Raw genomic sequence first — 13,132 nt, 5'->3', positions numbered from 1 at the left:
TGCAGCAGACTGGCTTTCACTATAGTTTAAAGAGAGATACAGTACACCTTACCACAGTGGGGAAGACTATGACGAAGTGACCTGTGTATCTGCTCCATCTTCTGTCCAGATGCTAGTAATTGTTAATGGGCAGCTTCAAGGCCCCTGCTCCCCTCTCCTATATTTCTTTATCTTGAAACCAGTCTTGGACTGGCCAGCCCTTCAAATTAGGGTTGCTGGAGAAATCCGCAATTGAACTAAATGAGTTCGGATTTTCATGCAGCCAAACCGTGGTTTCCACAGCAGACAAGCTTATCCCTGTCAGGTGGATTCTATGGACCGGAGGACCAGTTTTCTAACTTTCCTGAATTTTGTGCAAAATTTGTCATAGAAAAATATGCAAAAAACCCACAACAACCCAGCCAAAAATGCACATTTCCCCCCACAGGCTAAAGCATGAAAACATGCATTTGGGGAGAATTTGCGCATTTTCACATGTGCACATTTGAGTAAATTCAGAAAAAAATCCGATTCTGTGGATGGGCGGACAACAGAATGAAAGACATCTGACAATCAGCAAAACACAGACGGAATTGATTTTACACAGTCCACACATCCCTAGCAGTGCTCCTTGCAGTAGCTGGGGGTAAAATAAATTTGCAAGCAACAATTTATTGTTGTGAGAGAACGGAGGACAGGAAGGCCTGGCGTGCTATGGTCCATGGGGTCATGAAGCGTAGGACATGACTTAACGACTGAACAACAATCCTTGTGGTAATACTGACATTAGCACAGAGTTTAATTCTAGAACATCAGGCAAATTTGACAGTTTTAATAGGTTTGCTTACAAAGATAATGGAGCCATATTTGGAGCATTTCTCAATCTATGGTCATTCCTGCTCATGCCTTGAAGCTGTTTTAACACTGCTGGATGTCAACTCTCCTTCCTGTTCTGAGGAAGGCCATGGCTCCTCCATGTCCCACATCCCAGGGACACTGCTGTCTTTCCCTTCTTCACACAGAGATGGTCAAACTCTCTGAAGATTACCTAAGATTGGCCTATACATTTTGGAGGACTTCAGTCCAGATTTTGGGCACATGCAACTCGGCAAGCAGAATCAAACTTCCCCAGCTGTTCCTCCCCACAGCAACCTCCTACCCCTGAAAATGCTACACAGAAGGTTGAGCCCCTCTGCTGAATGAGGTGAATTATGGTGTGTGTGGGGAGGGGGATCCCCCAAATCATGCAAAGGCATCTTTCATGAGGGGCACTTTTCCATTCACTAAAGGGTGATCCTGGATCCAGTCCTAAGTTTCCTGGCAGAAAATCAGGAAAACCTGGGGGGAAATCCTGAGCTGATTACATGAGCTCTTGGGAGAACTCTTGGGTGCCTCTGCACCCTGGAATTTCCCCATATGCCCTGTGCCCCACATGCCCCTATACCCTAGCTGATGATGGGCTGATGTAGAGGAGAGAGGATGCGGGGGGGGGGAACTTCCCTCCTCCTTTCACAGCTTGGTTGATGCTTCTGTAGCTGCCACTGATTAATGGTAAGGAAAGGGGAGTAGGAGTGTGTGTCCAGGGGTTGATGGCAGAAGGGCCTTCCGGGACAGGGGAGGGCAACAAACAGGGTGGCAGTTGGAAACTCTTCTCTGGCTCGACTACTAATTTTGGAGAATTTGGGGGCTTTTAAAGCTCACTTCTAATTTTGAAGTGGGCTTTATGAGCCCAAAATGTTCTTTTCTGAACCTGGCTTGGAAGTAGAGATGTAAAGTCCTAGAAAAATAAGAAAAAAGGTGAAAATACTGGCATTTTTGGGATTTGTATTGGAAAATTTGACACAAATATGTGTTTTTTCCATTTTTTTCTGGTTCCTGCAGGTCCCTCCCTCCCCGTTTTTATTTCCCCCCAAGCCTTCACATCTCTGCTTGGGAGATTCATTGAGATCTCTGAATGAACATATGCTGTCAGTTTAGGCTGTCAATTGCTCTTGAAATGTCTTTGTGGTTTCATGCTTTTCCGGGATCTGACAAGAATTCTCTTTCCTTAAACTGCAAAGTTGCGAGGGTTATGAAGTCTTACACAATACCCCCAATGATATGTATGAATTTCTGTGTGTGTGTGTGTGTGTGTGTGGAAGCTCGCATGAAACTGGGATGGAATGAGCCTAGTGGTGGAAAACTAAGAACCTGAGTCAGGTTCTTGACAGATGCACCCATCCCCTGTGTCTTCCTCTCCTGGTGCTTTCAGTTCTTATCCAAATGGTGTAGAAATAGATATTAAAAGGGGACTTTTCATTGCTGAAGTGCAGAATGTGAAATTGTTGGTGACTGCCTGCTGTATTCTATTGAAACCTCCATAGATTCTCCCACCAGCAGCACACCCGCTCACTCCTCAAATTGCAGGGTGGCTAATTTCTAGGAAGATATGCCTGTCATGGGCCAGGTGTGATGTTAAAGATAGGCCGAAAAACAGCCGAGGCCCAGTGTTCAATACATCAGCTAAATAATTCAGTATCACTAATGGAAATCTGATCGTGGTAGATGAGGTGGCAGCTGTGGGCACTCACAGCTGCCGTTAGGCAGCTCAATAGCTTTGAAAACAACAGTGGAGCACAAGGTGAAAAAAATCTTTAAAGTGCTCATGTGTTCTCCCTCCCTCTCTTGTTTTCCTGGAATCGTGTTACTCTTCCCTCTCCATCCAGCTTCAGGATTATGGCTTAAAGCTGGAGAGGACAGAAGAAAGAAATGGATATTTCTAGGCCACGTGGAACATCAAAATAAATTCAAGACAACCTGACCTACTGATGGGCTGCGTGTGCAGTTTTGTTTGCTTTGAGAAACACCTCATCTTCCTAGAAGTGACAAAACTGTTGTTGGCATGGTGTGACCCTATTCCATTCTTTTATCCTGTTAGAAGGGCCAATACATATTTAGGAATGAGAGAATCAGTGAGGTCTGAGCTTGTCAAAATTCTCCTGTTTTCACCTCTGAGCTGAATTTATCTTGTTTCCTAACCCTAGCTTTTCTTCTCTGTTCAAACCAAAAAAATGTGCATTTCAATGTGCATTTAAAAAATGTAAATCCAACATGCTTACATTTCCCCTATATACTAAAGCATGAAAGTGGACACTTCAAAAAAAGCACACTTTTCAGACGTGGCCTCAAGTTTGGGAACTTGTGAGCTTTTCATAGAATCATAGAACTATAGAATAGTAGGGTTGGAAGGGGCCTACAAGGCCATCGAGTCCAACCCCCTGCTCAATGCAGGAATCCAATTTTCTGGAAAACCGCACTCCTGTTTGTGTTCGGGGTTGTGAACGAAGCAAATTCAAAGTAAAAATAAGCGCAAACAAAATTCTCATAATCTCCATATGTAGTATCACTGAAAAAAATTGTGCTCAAGATTCTTGAGTGAAGAGTTTATAGCCTCCTCCATACATCCATACACAGGGACATAGCAGCTGCTTCTCCATGGTGTGACCCAAGAGGGATGTGTGTGCCATATGGGAAACATGCCTGCAATAGGTGGTTGCTTAGATCACTTCCCAGAGTCATGGGATCACAAGATAGGCAAAAGGCTGTGGAGATTCCTCACAGGGCCTCGAGTCCAAGACCAGCCTTCAACATCCCAACTTAGCTCCAGGGTGAGAGGAGCTCCAAGTGTGGTGTAGTGGCTAGAGTATTGGACTGGGAGCTGGGAGATCCGGGTTCTAGTCCCCACTCAGCCATGGAAGCTCATTGGGTGACTTTGGGCCAGTCACAGACTCTCAACCAACCTACCTCACAGGGTTGTTGTGAGGCTAAAATGGAGAGAAGGAGGATTATGTATGCTGCCTTGGGTTCCTTAAAGAGGAAAAAAAGTGGGATATAAATGTAATGAATGAATGAATAAAGAGTTGCATGCTATGTTTCAACCTGGGAGGGGGCAACTACCAGCTAACTCCCCAGTCATCACTGAATGAGTTCAGCTTGTTTTCCCCTTAGCTCACCTTGGCCAAAGTGACTAGAGTGAAAGATCTTTCAAGCATAGAGTCAAATGCTGATCATAAAGCAGATCATAAAGCAATCCATCTGGAATCACCTTGACAACAATGCCGTGATTACTCGAAGCCAACATGGATTTGTCAAAAACAAGTCCTGCCAGACAAATCTGATCTCATTTTTTGATCAAGTCACCTCCCTTGTAGACCGTGGGAATGCTGTAGACATCATATACCTCGACTTCAGCAAAGCTTTCGACAAAGTGCCCCATGATATCCTGATGAGCAAACTAGCTCATAGTGGGCTAGATGAAACAACGATCCGGTGGATCCACAGTTGGCTACAGAATCGGACTCAAAGAGTGCTTATCAATGGGACCTTCTCAAACTGGGGAGAGGTAACGAGTGGGGTACCACAGGGCTCAGTCCTGGGCCTAGTGCTCTTCAACATTTTTATTAATGACTTGGAGGAGGAGGTGCAGGGAATGCTGATCAAATTTGCAGATGACACAAAATTGGGAGGGATAGCTAATACTTTGGAAGACAGAAACAAAATTCAAAGTGATCTGGATAGACTGGAGCGCTGGGCAGAAAACAACAGAATGACATTTAATAGGGACAAATGCCAAGTTCTGCACCTAGGAAAAAGAAACCAAATGCACAGTTACAAGATGGGGGATACGTGGCTCAACCACACTACAAGTAGGGATGGGGGAGAATTTCTCCCCGAAACTTCGGGGGGCTGAGTGCCAATGTATTTGGCTCCCCGAAGTAGTTTCGGGGAGAAATTCTCCGCCCCCCACCCCCCGGCCCCCCCCGGGATGGGACTTACCTTTCCCAAATGTCGCTCCCGGTGGCGGGTCGCAGCGACGGTTCGGCAGGGCTTCGACAGGGGCAGGGCCAGTCTTTTGACCGGCTGCCGCCACCGCCATTCCAAGAAAAGTAAAATAAAAAAAACGCCCCCGTGATAGGCTATGTGATGATTAACATAGTCTATTACGGCTAGATTTGCAAAGTCAGCCGTGATAGGCTACGTAAATCGTCACGTAGCCTATCACGGGTGACTTAAAAAAAAAAAGTGCGTACGGCTAATGGCGGCCCCCATAGGGAGCCGCCATTCGTGTTCCTTATTTGGTCGCTGTAGTCTACGTAAAGATTACGTAGACTACGGCGAAAATAAGGGAAACACTATTTGCATTGCCCTTATTTTCGCTGTAGTCTACGTAAAGATTTACGTAGACTACAGCGACCAAATAAGGAACGCGAATGGCGGCTCCCTATGGGGGCCGCCATTTGCGTACGCACTTTTTTTTTTTTAAAGTCACACGTGATAGGCTACGTGATGATTAACGTAGCCTATCACAGCTGACTTTGCAGATCTAGCCGTGATAGGCTACGTAAATCGTCACGTAGCCTATCACGGGGGTGTGTTTTTTTTTTTTACTTTTTATTAAGCGGCCGGGCGAGGTGAGGCGCCTCCTACCTGGCCTGAATTTCGGCCAGGCGAGGTGGGAAGCCTCCCCCCCAGCCTGAATTTCGGCCGGGCGAGGAGGGAAGCCTCCCCCCCGGCCTGAACTTCGGGGGGAGCAGCGAAGCGCCTCCCCCCCACTGCGAAGCAAGCTGCGAGACCAGGTAAGTGACTTTCGTGCACCCCTAACTACAAGCGAGAAGGATCTTGGAATTGTTGTCGATCACAAGCTGAATATGAGCCAACAATGTGATGTGGCTGCAAAAAAGGCAAATGCAATTTTGGGCTGCGTTAATAGAAGCATAGCTTCCAAATCATGTGAAGTACTAGTTCCCCTCTACTCAGCACTCATTAGGCTTCATCTTGAGTGCTGTGTCCAGTTCTGGGCACCTCACTTTAAGAAGGATGCAGACAAGCTGGAGAGGGGTCAGAGGAGGGCAACAAAGATGATCAGGGGACTGGAAACAAAGCCCTATGAGGAGAGACTGAAAGAACTGGGCATGTTTAGCCTTGAGAAGAGAAGACTGAAATGGAACCAATTACCTAGGGAGGTGGTGGACACTGCCACACTGGAGGCATTCAAGACGAGGCTGGACAGCCTTCTGTCAGTGATGCTGTGACTTGGATCCCTGCACTGAGCAGGGGGTTGGACTCGATGGTCTTATAGGCCCCTTCCAACCCTACTATTGTATGATTCTATGATTCTGTGAGTTTTCCCAAGGTTTGAAGCATACACACACACGCACACACACACGCACATATGCACACAAAGAGGTGGTAGAGGTAGAGGCTCCAATTTGTACTAAGAAGAGCATTATACCTTTCCCTGGCTGAAGCCCTTTCCTGCAGACAAGAACCAGCAAGCATTGCAACTCCTGGTCTCAGGTAGGGATAGGCAGATTCCCTACCTGCTGGTGCGGGTGGGAATCCACCCATGGGGGGAGGTAATCCCTCCCTCCCCCTGGAATCCGTCTGAGCTGGCTCCACTCTGTGGCAATCCCGCAGAGTCAGGGATCTGCCCTGACTCCACAGAGTCAGGGACCTCTGTCAGGGATGCTCTGACTTGGATTCCTGCACTGAGCAGGGGGTTGGACTCGATGGCCTTGTAGGCCCCTTCCAACCCTACTATTCTATGATTCTATGAGAGCCAGCTGCTGGCTCTGCATCACTGGCGATACGGCCGGCCACCATTGCTGTGCCGTATCTCTGGCTGAGTGAGGGCTAACTCTGGATGCAAATGGTGTAGTGGATGCCATTTGTGGCCATAAAGCTGTTAGATTAACCTAAATGCAGCCGTAAATGCCTGGTCGCCTGCCCTCCTCAGAAATGTGTTTTTTTGTGGGGGATTGTTAAAAATATCTACTCACAAGCAAGTCCTACATGCTAGTCGTGCACCCTCCTCCCCAGGTCTGTGTTCACTGCTCCTCCCGGCTTGGGAAGACCACATTAACCCTTCCATCTACTGCCCCAGTTGTTAATTTGCAGGCTAATACTGTGCAGCTCCTACCAAACAAACAATGAAATCAGTGCCATGTAGAAATGAAATCGGTGCCTGGGTCCTTCTTTCTATCTCCATTCCATTAACAAAAGATGATCTGACATGCTAATGGCTCTCTTGATGACACGCTCAAGGCTGCAGTTCAACAATAGGAACATATTGCAGGTAGCTGACCAGGTACCTTACCAGAGGTCACTCTTTCTACCCAGCACATTCAATTCCCCCCCCCCCATCTTTGCTCTTGGGGCACAGATTGTAGGAGGAAGTCCATTAGAACCTGAACTGCTTGATCTTGTCTTATGTGATCGCTCTCAACCCCATTCCTGTGCCTTCCTCCCATCTCTGCTGAAGCTGGGGATGAAGAGACCTCGAAAACTAGCTTTGTCTCAAAATGGAGTCAGTACTGATCACTCCAAAGAGAGCTACTTCATAACAGATGAATTTGTCAGTTTCAGTTTCTCCCACCTTTGATTTTTTTAAAAAATCTCAAATTCTTTCCATCTTGAATATGGAGAAATTTGTGAATTTTGATACATTCTTATAAAAAATGAACTGAAACTAATTTCTCATCCATCCCTCTGCACTTTTCTAGTTTGGATAATGCTTCCTTCCCACCCTTTGCTACAATACCAAACTGGAAGGATAGGAAGCATCTGTGTTTAGAGAGAGAGAGAAGTTTCCTGCATGGTACCATCTCCTCTTTTGTGTTGAGAATCACAGCTGTTCCTTTTAGTGGAAAGAGACCACAGCCTGTAACGCCCTCTCCCCTTGTTATTCTCAGATGACATTAATGGTACCTGACAGGCCAGAATAATATACATCCTGCATGAGATGAAAGCAAAGGAAGAAACCAAAGAGTTGGGAGAAGGGAAGTTTTTCCACCTAGTAAAAGCCCATATGGAGGCAATAGGGATGTATGAAAGGCACTTACCTTTCGCGGATTATGTTGATGGTGGGGGGGGAGGCGCTCCGTCCCTCCCCCCAGAATCCTGGCCAGCTGGCTGTGCTCCGCAGGGATTCTGTGGAGCCGCCGGCCAGCTCCGCCAGCAGCCGGACATCCGGCCGCTGGCTAGCAGGGACAAAAATGGCAGCGGCCGTAGCCATGGCCGTTTGTGTCCCTGCAGTCAGCCGTGATAGGCTACGTAAATGTTTACATAGCCTATCACGGGTTTTTTTTTTTACTGGAAATGGTGGCGGCGGCAGCCGGTCAGAAGACCGGCCACTGCAGCCGCTGCCGCCTCCCCGCCGCCGCAGCCGCAGCCGCCAGGAAGATCCACCCCAGGTAAGTCTCGTCCTGGGGGGGCGGGGGGGCAGACTGTTCCGCCACTGATTTTGGGGGGCCAAATGCACTGGCATTCGGCCTCCCCGAGATCCATGGCGGAATTCTCTGACATCCCTAGGAGGCAATATATCCAAGGTAGAGATGTACAAAAGTCACTTAACTTCGAGGTGGAGGGGAGGTGCTCCATCCCTCCCCCCCCCCCGAAATTCTGGCCAGCTGGCTGTGCTCTGCAGGGATTCTGTGGAGCCGCCGGCCACCTCCGCCAGCAGCCGGACATCTGGCCGCTGGCTAGCAGGAACGCAAATGGCGGTGGCCGTAGCCGCCGCTGTTTGCATCCCTGTAGTCAGCCATGATAGGCTATGTAAATGTTTACATAGCCTATCACGTTTTTTTTTTTTTTACTGGAAATGGCGGTGGCGGCAGCCGATCGGAAGACCAACCGCTGCAGCCGCCGCCCCGCCGCCAGAGCCGCCGCCGGAGCCGCTGCCGGCAGGAAGATCCGCCCCAGGTAAGTCTCGTCCTGGGGGGGCGGGGGGGAGACTGTTCCGCCACTGATTTTGGGGGGCTGAATGCGCTGGCATTCGGCCTCCCCGAGATCTCTGGCGGAATTCTCTGACATCCCTACGAGGCAATATATCCAAGGTAGGGATGTATGAAAGTCACTTACATTTTAACGAAATTGATTCAAGGTGTGGGCGAGGTGCTCCATTCCTCCCCCCAAAATTCTGGCCGGGGGGGAGGCGCTCCGTCCCTCCCCCCCAAATTCTGGCTGGGGGGGGAGGCGCTCCATCCCCCCCCCAAATCCTGGCTGGCCAGGCCCGCAAATGGCGGCAGCCATAGCCGCCACCGTTTGCGTTCCTGCAGTCAGCCGTGATAGTCTACGTAAATGTTTATGTAGCCTATCACGGCTGAGTAAAAAAAAAAAAAGGTGTGTATGCAAATGGCGGCGCCCATGGGTGCCACCATTTCTGTTCCTTATTTTGGCACGTCTTAGTCTACGTAAACATTAACGTAGATTACGGTGAAAATAAGGGGAATGCAAATAGCGTAGCGTCTACGCTATTTGCGTTCCCCTTATTTTCGCCGTAGTCTACGTAAATGTTTATGTAGACTAAGACGTGCCAAAATAAGGAATGCAAATGGCGGCGCCCATGGGCGCCGCCATTTGCGTACGCGTGTTTTTTTTTTTACTCAGCCGTGATAGACTATGTAAACATTTATGTAGCCTATCACGGTGTTTCTTAAAATTTAGCCGTGATAGGCTACGTAAATCTTTACGTAGCCTATGACGTTTTTTAAAAAAACTTGGAAATGGCGGCGGTGGCAGCAGCCGTTTGGAAGACTGGCCGCTGCAGCCGCTGCTGCCAAACCACCGTCGGAGCCGCCGCTGGAGCCGCCGCCACCAGGAAGATTCGCCAAAGGTAAGTCCCGTCCTGGGGGGGGGGGCCCGGGGGGGCAGATCGTTTTGCCACCGATTTCGGGGGGCCGAATGCGCTGGCATTCGGCCTCCCTGAGATTCGTGGTGAAATTCTCTGACATCCCTAATCCAAGGCTTGTCCAGTGCTTTGTGCTTTTGCAAGTGGAAGGTGTTAGATGACTCAGTTTGGAATATCACCAGGTTGGAGAGTTCCCTTTTTTTGGAATTCTTTGGAAAATTGAAATGGCAGGAAAAGTTGATGGTAAATGCTATATAAGCCTTGCTGAAATAATCTAACTTGATGAAACCATCTAACTGGCAAAATATGTCTACATGTTGTATTGAGTTCAAGGGACTTCGAAGAGCGTGGAAACTTTTTTGCCCCAAATGCTGACTTCTGCTGATTAAGCTTGTGTTAGTAGCCCAAGATGAGACCTGACTTTTTTGCTTAGCCACTTGGCACTAGGGCTGTGCAGGGACCCTCTGATCTGACTTGGGAGCCACTTTGTGGCTTTGGAGGCGGGCTCGATTCAGCTTGGGCTGATTCGTCCCGACGACCCAACTTGGCCCCAAACCCAAAGTGGGATTTGGATGGCCAAATCCTGCTTCGGGTCCCCTTGACGCCCCCGTGCAACCCCCCGACTCCTTACATGCCGCCGCCTCCTCCACCACCTCCTCCTTCTCCTCGGCTGCCTCTTCCTCCTCTGCCACCTCCTCCTCCTCGGCTGCCACCTCCTCTGCCACCACCTTCTCCTCCTCTGCTTCTGCCTTCTCCTCCTCCACCGCCACCTCCTCCTCCTCCATTGCTCCCAGGAAGTTGCCATGTTGCCAATAAGAACCAGGGTGCATCCAGGCCTCAGGAGCTGGTGGCAGCAATGGCAGCAGCATGGCGGTGGAGGTGGTGGCGGTGCTGGAGGTGGTGGCAATGGAGGCAGTGGTGGTGACGGTGATGACAGTGATGACAGCAGTGGAGGCGGCAGCTATGGAGGTGGTGGTGGAGGTAGTGGTGGTGGTGACAGTGATGGGTGGGTCTCAAGTAAGGACCTGAAGGTGCCGGCATGGCTGGGCCGGAGGTGCCGAAGCCCCGAAGCCCACGGAGGTTCACTTCGTGCCCCCTCTGCTTCACCTCAGAAGGGGCTTGAAGTGACCCGAAGCAGCCTGCTTTGACTCGGGGTTCGGGCCTTGGGCCAAAGCAGTGCGCAGCCCTACGTGGCACCTTAATTTAAAAGGCTAATTACAAATATGGCTTTGGGGACAACTGATATTGAAAAGTTATTTCTTGCTTTTGTTGTGTGCTAATTTGGGATTCAGAGTCAGTTGTGCCGTATAACCAAGATCTACTGGTGGCATCCAACATTTTTCTGAAGAAAATAGTGATACTCTCAGACATATATAGCACTGTTGTGTTTGAGCACACAACCCATTTGCTCTTGCACATTGCTGGAGGGTCTGTTCTGCCTTCTGCCACTGTGCACATCTTATTTGCCTGTGCTCTACTGGCTTCTGAGGCATGGGCTTCAGAAGACTGACCAAAACATAGATTCCTTTTCTTAAAACTTAGAAATGTGTATTTCAGGTGTGGGCAGCTTGTGGCCCTCCAGATATTTTGGCCCACAGCTCCCATCAGCCCTAGCCAGCATAGCCAATGGTGAGGGCTGATGGGAGTTGAAGACCAAAATATCTGGAGGGCCACAAATTATCCACCTCTGGTTCAGTCTCATAGTGGATCTGGTTGTATAGGATAACTGCCATTCAATCACATTCAACATTTATGAACTAGATGAGTACATGGCACATGCATACATAGGAAAATTCCATCTACCAGGTCAGACTAATTATCCATGTAGCCCATTGTTACCTACTCTGATGGGCAGCAGCTCTGCAGAGTCTCAGGCTCGGATCTCTCCACCACTTGCTACCTGTTCTTTTTAACTGGAGTTGTGAAACTGGAGACCTTCTGCATACAGAGCATGTGGTATACCACTTGTCACGATTCCCTTAGCCCACACTTCACTTCATTGCCCAAACATACACAGATGAGGTGCTTCAGTCTACAGCTTTTAATCCATTACTTCACAGGGTCATACAGATGCAAATTCTCAGAGAAACTCTCCATCTACGAAGAATGCCTTCAGGGGATCTAAATGGAATTTATGAGAGTTGCTTGCCGCTTGAAGAGGGAGGTGGTCTTGCTAGCCTAACTTAAGGGTGGGAGGTCCCTCTCTTCTCGTGAGGCCTCTAAGAGCAGCTTGTCACGCAAGGCCAATCGGGTAGACCATTAAGTTCTGCCCTGCCTTCTTTCTCTTTGCTCTGCATCTGTGCCTGGCATCTATTAGGTCAACTTCCTGTTTGCTGCCTCTCACAGGGGTGGGTGGATGAGGAGGGACCTTCAAGCTCAGCCATCTGTACATTGGTAACCTGAGAAGCAGGCCTACTCATATCTGGACTATCCTGGGAAAACACCTCCCCCATGTTTGATGGTCCTCCTTCAGAATCTGAACTGCTATCCCACTCCCTGCGCTCAGAAACACCCCTGACATCACTCAGTTATAGGGACTTGCCCCCAAAGAACCCCACATACCCTAAGCATTTCTTTAAAAGGCATCCCCCAAATCCAAAAAAGGGACAGTGATTTATCAGGGACAGATGCCATATAATAGAAGGTGCCTTTGATAAATATCAACAGTTCAACATATGCAACATATGCAATCCCAACCACTATTTGCCAATTATCACTGTAAATCCCCACAAGTCTGTGTGCCACAGGAATTCTCCATTACACCAAGCTGCACAGGATTCTCCCCAGACAATCTGTCAAGTCCAGTTGGAAGCATCATCCACAGGTGATTGCTTAAGATTAATTCAAGGCACTAGTCCTGCCAACTTGCAAGGCCAAGTGTCTTGCCTGGTAAGTAGCAGTAACATATCTTGACAGATGAGGGGACCACCCCTAATTGGAAACAGAGTTCATATAACATTGATTTAAACCCCCCCCCCCAAAAAAAAATGGTCAGTGAGAATATGGACATTCTAGAACATAAGTTCTCTATCTCACCACTTCACTTCATACTTCTCTGTTATGCAAGTGCATTAGAAAATGTTACTAGAAATATGGAAATGGTACTACATGTGTAATACTGTAGTACACTACTCCAGTGAAGTTTGGGCGGGGCAAGATTCACAGGCTGAAAAAGGCCTGTAACCATGCATGTTGTGCTGAGAGGACCCAAGTCAGAAAATGCAAGTAGAAGCCCCGTTCAGATCTTCCTGCTTGATGCTGGAAGATCAAAAACACTGAGGATGGGGCTGGTGCAGCCAGGGATGTTGAAGATGGGGCTGGCTCACATGGCCCATGCCCCCTACAAGGTGTCAGGATTCTCTTTTTGCCCGGCTGAGAACTCCAAGAGCCAAATCAACACTCAGACCAGAGGCTGCATTACCAAGGCTTCAATTCCATTTACGCTAACGAGGCATACAGATGCAAATTGCTAGAGACTCTCAGAAC

The sequence above is a fragment of the Heloderma suspectum genome, chromosome 7, assembly GCF_057233095.1.
Source record: "Heloderma suspectum isolate Gila_16-S chromosome 7, 16-S_ref, whole genome shotgun sequence".
NCBI lineage: Eukaryota > Metazoa > Chordata > Lepidosauria > Squamata > Helodermatidae > Heloderma > Heloderma suspectum.
The sequence above is the reverse complement of the archived record's forward strand: the minus strand, read 5'-3'. Positions refer to the sequence as shown.